Raw genomic sequence first — 6432 nt, 5'->3', positions numbered from 1 at the left:
TTATTATTATTAATAATAATTTCGAACAGGATATCACAATTGAGTATGATATGAAGGTATCTTGGAAATCAAAATAGGTGCATGATAGTCCACCTGTATCACAGGTGTTTTTGAATTCTATGGTGATTTCCTCTTATTCCAATTTTAAATTTAATTCATGTTTCAATCAGGAATATGAAGGAATACAATTAACTGAATATACATTTGTAGTGATCCTCAGTAGGGGTTGCGAACGCAGCCTTTCCTAGCTCCTCCCCCTGGACCCAGGTGCACTATAAAAGGGCCAAGATGGCTGAACTCAACCTCTACTGGTTGCCTACCAGGCTGGTGAGTAGGGTCCCCGCTTTTTAACAGTTTTGAGTTCCAATTTTCCCTTTTTATTAACTTGTGTTTCTTGTTTTTAGGATCCCCTGCTGCTGTTCTGTTTTAGTTTTGTTCTGTTTTTGTTTTGTTCTGTTTTGGTTCTGTTTTGATATTTTCTTTGGTTTGCTTTGGTTAAGTTTGCTTTTGTGTTATTTCCCCTTTTCCGTTTCATTATTTTTGACAATTGGGTTGCTGGTTTACATAACCTTTGTTTTGTTGTTTGGTTTGGTTTTATTCCAGTTTTCTTTATTTAGTGTTAATCATTATTGTATTAAACTAAAAATTTAATATATATATATATTGTCTCTGCCTCTTTTAGATTTTCGAACTTGTGTCCTTATAATTTCTGTAAGGTAATAGTTTAATTTTCTTTGTTCTTTATTTCCTGGCACTGGGTGAAAAGTGGGATTTCCGTCCCGTTGCACGCCCGGAAATTCCTGCAAACCAGACCAATTTTCGGCAGTAAACGACAATTTCCACGTCGCGTCACTTCACGTTTCCGACGGACGCATATCGTCGTATACGGACTCTCTCGCGGAGGCATTCATATGCTAATCTCGCGGATTAGCATATGGATAGCAGCGAAACCGCGCTAGCCAGACGGATTCTCACCCAGGATTGGATGTAAACAAAACGGAAAATCATTTGTGATTGGCTGGCACCCTGGGTCGTTCTTTGCCCTGCCTAAAATTCTTCCCCAGCATTGGATGAAAAGCCTAGTTTTTAAACAGGAAACTCATTCGTGATTGGTTGACAGACATGTCACTCTAGGTCAGCCTGGGTCATTGTACATTTAAACCACACCCCCAACCCACATAAATGTAACCAGCCCCGCTCCTCCTATATCCAATATTAATATTAATAATTAATTATTAATATTTAAATTAATAATTATAATTGTAATTATGTTGTATATTATGACCATCAAGGACATGAATAAATTTACCAGGAGGAAAGGAAAATTTGCCAGGAACATGTTTATTCATAGAAAGATATAACCTTCATCCCTAGGGGAAATTCAGGGTCCAAGTAGCTTAGAGACAGATACATAACATACACATACAACAAGCAGGATTGCAGAAAGGAAATTTCTGGAATACAATCAACAAATAAGAATAAATATACTATACACTAGACAATAAGGATTAAGAAACTAAGAGAAATATACTAAGTAACAGACAAACAAGTTCCACATTAATGTGCTGAGGCAGTATGATAATGGTGACAGGGCAGGGACTAACCCTGTGGTACAGGAGATCTGGTATGATTTGTTGAGGTGCAAATAAGTAAGGCAAGACAGTGCAATTTTAAGTCAGTAGACCAGCATTAAATACTAAAAACGGGTAGCAGCACAGAGATTTATTGTAAACCAGTGTGTGTTAAGGTGCAAAAGGTAAGGCAAGACAGTGCAAGTATGAGTTAGGAGACCAGCATTTGATATTAAATATGGGCTAACTAGAGTAGTTATGTTTACCTATTAGGGGAGGCCTGTGGCAACGTAGCGATGGATTGAAGATATCGACAATAGATAAATAAATATGGCCAATAAAGTGCACAATGTACAATGTAAACATTGGAAGAAAAAATAAGTCAATAACATGCAATACTAGAGTTTAAAGTGAATTTAGTCCAGGCTGTTGGAGGGAGGGAGAGGCATTGCATGAGGGCTAACATAGCCAGTAGACATTGTAATTAGTGAGGTAAAAAAACTGCAATTTTGCACAGAGCTCGGTGAGCTCCTTGCTGCGGTAGGACGGAGTCCGTACTATCCATCCCGACACCCCGCCAACGATGCCATCTTCCTCTTCCGACATCATATCTATGGTGGCGCTCTCCCAAAGGTCTCTCTCATCCTCAGCTAAAACACTGTCTTGCTTCCAGCAGCTGTAAAACAATAAAATAAAGACAATCAGTACTGCACGATGCAATGCGTATGGACAAAACACATCTATTAATGCACCTGAGAAATACTCATTCAGGGTAGAAAAAAACAATGATGGTGCAATGTAATGGTTAACTCATAGCTATAGCAACAGCAACACCTTCTAGTCTATATTGTGATGTGGTATTGACACATCACTAACTGTTGAAAGTTACCAGCCACTGGCTGGTAGCTTATTTATTGTACTGTCCAATTCAGCATTTGGCCGGTGCTAATTTTAAACCCTGCTCACATTAACCAAAAACAGATCTTATCTAGTCTTACCCTCTTACTTCTCGATCGACTCCGAGCTGAATTCTTTACAGCTTCCGCATGTACTGCAAGGTCTGGTTGCCTGTATCTGCAAGTCCTGCGTACCGTCTCATAATGTCTTGCAGGCAGCTGGGAAACAATTAAATGAGTGGAATGAATAGAAAAAAAACCTTAAGTCACAGTAAAAATTGAACAAGGAAGGAGAAAACAGTTCTGCAGTAAGTTACTTACACAATGTCGTCAGAATCAGCATGTTGTAAATCTGAACATGCAGACAACGCTCTGAGCAAATGTGTAGTCACAGACTCGTTATGAGGAGAGGACAGTCTGCGAAAACAAAATTAACGGTTAAGGTCGGCATCTGAATAAAATACTCCTGACTAATCACTCATACGGCACATATATCGCTTATCTTAACCCATCTACAAGGCTAGGGTGTAATAAGGTTCTTAACATTTTAAACGAGGAAATGGCAACATACAATGGCGCCGCAATTTTTAATTCAAGACCCATCCGATAAGTCTATCGATGAAAGTGAATCTCAAAATCAACGTATTCAGGATCAGATGCGTACTCCACCATTTTAGCAAACTCCCATCATCTTTCCCCATGTAGGACAAGCGCACTGTCCTCCCTCCGTCCACAAACATTCCAAACATTCTGGCGCCATGTTAAAGCGACCTCCTGCTGACGGTCAGGATAGGCCACGACTTTACCGTAGACTATGGTCATTTTTAAAATATCTAAATCCGATTTACCACCGGAATTCCCCTTTCACGTATCTAGATGAGTACAGCAGAATGAAAGCATTATTGTTTAAATCTTACCCTTGCTCTGGGTCGTAGGGCATATGATTTGTCTCGGCGTTATGAAGTCGACGCACAGCTGCCTGTAAATCACAAGACCAAAACAAACAATTTAATAAAGCAACTTACACTGGTTCTGCTCATGGGTTATTTTACAAGGCTAATTTTAGCTGTTTGGGCTAGGCAGGCTACTTAAACGCTTTACTTTAAGGCTACTTTTAGCAGAGCTAGCTAGGTAGCTAGCAATCACTGAACATAATCTTACCGCGATCTTCGGACGGTGTACCCGCCTTCTCTTCTTAGAGTTAGCGGTAGTGCTGGAGTCTTCCGTACAGACCCTTTTCTCCAAAATGCTGCCATCCGATCCTCCATGGACTGCATCCTTGATTGCGTTATTTTTAATTCAGCAGACATCTGTTGAAAGCCGTCATTGAGCTGCCGAGACAGGCCCGAGATTGCGTTCAACAGCCGCTTCTCGGTGTTCTGCGGACTGGCGGTAGCACTACGGGTTCGCGTCGACGGTTCGCATGCTGAGGAGTTCCAGGAGATAATCCGTAAAAAAGACGACGACTAGTCATTGTAGCAGCTAGAGATCAAAAGTCAAAACCACATGAAACGTGAGAGTACAAGAACTCGTTTTAAAAGTACTCTTGGCCATGTCCTCGCACGTGATTGGACAAAGGGACCTTTGTGGCAAAGCCTGATTAAAACTAATTGTTGAAATGAATTGTTTTGTGTGTCTTTTTAACATAACATTGGCCATTGCTAATGACATACACTACCGTCCAAAAGTTTGGGGTCACCGGTTCATTTCTGCATTGAATTCCATTATATATCAGCTTCATGAAATAATCAACTGGAATGCTCTACGGTCATTATTATTGTACAAATATAAGTCAAGATGTGCTGAACACATATGGGATGGATTCGAGAGTGTTTGGCTTTGATTGTCTAATTCAAGGTGATTTTAGATATGCAGTCATTACAGAAGTTGAATTCTTTAAAATGTCTAAAAATGTAAACATTTCTCAAACAAAGCTTATAATCACACTTAGTTGTGTGCTAAACCATGAAAGAGTAAACAAAGCATTGTGGTTTATATTTTAGGCTCTTTAAAACTGCCAACTTTTATTGTGTTCACACAGAATTTTGCACACTTGGGATTCTCTCAATCACTTTTTAATTAGACATTGGAAATGGTTTGCATGGAACACTAAAATGTTCCCATAGTTGTTGAGCAAATCTTGACTAATTTCTGTGCATTCATAATGTTCATCAGGGGTCGGCAACCCTAGGCATGCGTGCCACCACTGGCACGTGGACGCATAATCATTGGCACACTTGCAATGCCGTACAATGCGGCAGCGTAATCATTACTACCGATTTGTTTTGCACTTTATTCAGTTTTGGGCATTTCCTCCCAGTGCAAATATGTTTAAATGAGTTACTGAAAGCAGTGTTCTGAATTGGGATCAATTAATCGTTTTTAAACCTATGTTGTGAGTAATAGAGAAGAAAATATTTAAAAGATTGTTGCAAGTGGCCTGTATGCATGGCCTTCACATGTTTTTTTGCAAAGCTGTACATGTCTTCAAGATATTGATGTGGATGTTTCCATCATTCTCATGTAATGTAATTTACATTTTACATTTCTCACAGTGCAAATCTGTTTTTGAGTTTCTGAAAGCAGTATTTTAAGATGGGATATATGTAATTATAATTTGTAAGCCCATGTTGCAAATATAACAACAAAAAAAAACTTTAAAATGTTGATGCATGATTGTGATTCTGGTTATAATGGAGTTTAATGCTGAAATGAGCAGGTGACTTGAACTTATGAACTGTAGTGTATTCAGTAATTAATCTAGCATACTTTCATTAAATAAATCAATTTAAGTTAAAATGTAAGAGTATAATTAGGCTATACTGAGCCTAATCTATTTATACCAGAGATTTTCTTAAAGTGAAGTTAATACCTTTGTATAGCTAATTTGCATGTGTATAGCTCACAGAATCTGCATTTACATGTTAAAGCTTCCCCTACAATTAGGGGGAGGGGGGCCATGGGGGACGAAACCTGAACTTCTGCGACAATTTCCGGTGCTGTTTTTTGACGGGAATCCCGCTTTTCATGCAGTGTGGGGTGCAATTCCCCAGGTGGCGTTGTCGGTCCCTCTTTAGTTATCTCCCCCGTTTATATTGAGTTTTATACAGAGTCACGCCACACATTGCTATGTTGATAATTCATAATAACAATAAAAATAGTGAATACATTTAATGCCTACGTTTATTTAATACATTTAATACCTAAGTTAACCGACAAAAACAAATAGATCAAGGACATTATTGGTAAAGACTGTTATGAATTTTAGTCCAGGAAAGGCCGCCAAGACAGGATCGCTTTTAACTCACTTTATTTGGTTAAGGTTATTGATCTATTGTCTATCGTCTATAACACGCGTGGAGCGTCTCTAAGCTTTACATCAAATCGATACGCCGCCCAAGAGATTCTACCCTAAAATGGCGGAGTCCGAGTTTTATAGCCAGGTAGAGGTGGGCGTGTTCTGTGGCTTTAAAAGCCCGCCCCCTTTCATCTATGTATGATCAGCTTATGTTATGTTTACTCAGTATTGTGGCTATGGGAGAATATTATGGCTGAAATATGTTACAATTCCCTCCTTGGTCATCTCAGATGACCATTCTACAAGCCATAATCACTACTGACTATATAATGTAGGAAAAGTAAAAAGCAAAAAATATATATATATATGCATATACCCATGGGTTGGTTACCATGGAACAATCATCAACATCAACATAATCAACACCACACAATACAATCAATATGTCATACGCTCATAAAGGCATAATCATAAAGACACATAAGTATTCATCAATGGAAATTTTGTCAAAACACTTCTAGGCATAAAACATAAAATTCATATACTTTCAACATATGTTGAAGATCAACACTACAAAAAATTGAGCAGCATAGGTAAACAGTTCAACCTTTTTAAAATTCACTTCTGTTTTTCATAACACAAAATTTATACCATTTCAGTATGCATT

General features: G+C 38.5%; 1 long non-coding RNA gene across 3 annotated transcripts; it reads right to left on the bottom strand.

Annotated features, from left to right (window-relative positions):
• Window positions 1-1747: 1747 nt before the first annotated feature.
• On the bottom strand, window positions 1748-3821 carry LOC311345065. Of its 3 annotated transcripts, none has more exons than XR_014633658.1 (4): window positions 3385-3821; window positions 2789-2884; window positions 2570-2686; window positions 1748-2247 (listed from the first exon to the last, which is right to left on the bottom strand). It is a non-coding gene; the product is annotated as an uncharacterized lncRNA (long non-coding RNA). The 3 variants fall into 3 exon arrangements; XR_014633659.1 differs by having other exon boundaries at window positions 1748-2686; window positions 3385-3446; window positions 3629-3821; XR_014633657.1 differs by having other exon boundaries at window positions 1748-2686.
• Window positions 3822-6432: the final 2611 nt, after the last annotated feature.

This window comes from Micromesistius poutassou, assembly GCF_964030765.1.
Source record: "Micromesistius poutassou genome assembly, chromosome: 1".
NCBI classification, from domain to species: domain Eukaryota; kingdom Metazoa; phylum Chordata; class Actinopteri; order Gadiformes; family Gadidae; genus Micromesistius; species Micromesistius poutassou.
The sequence above is the reverse complement of the archived record's forward strand: the minus strand, read 5'-3'. Positions and strand labels throughout refer to the sequence as shown.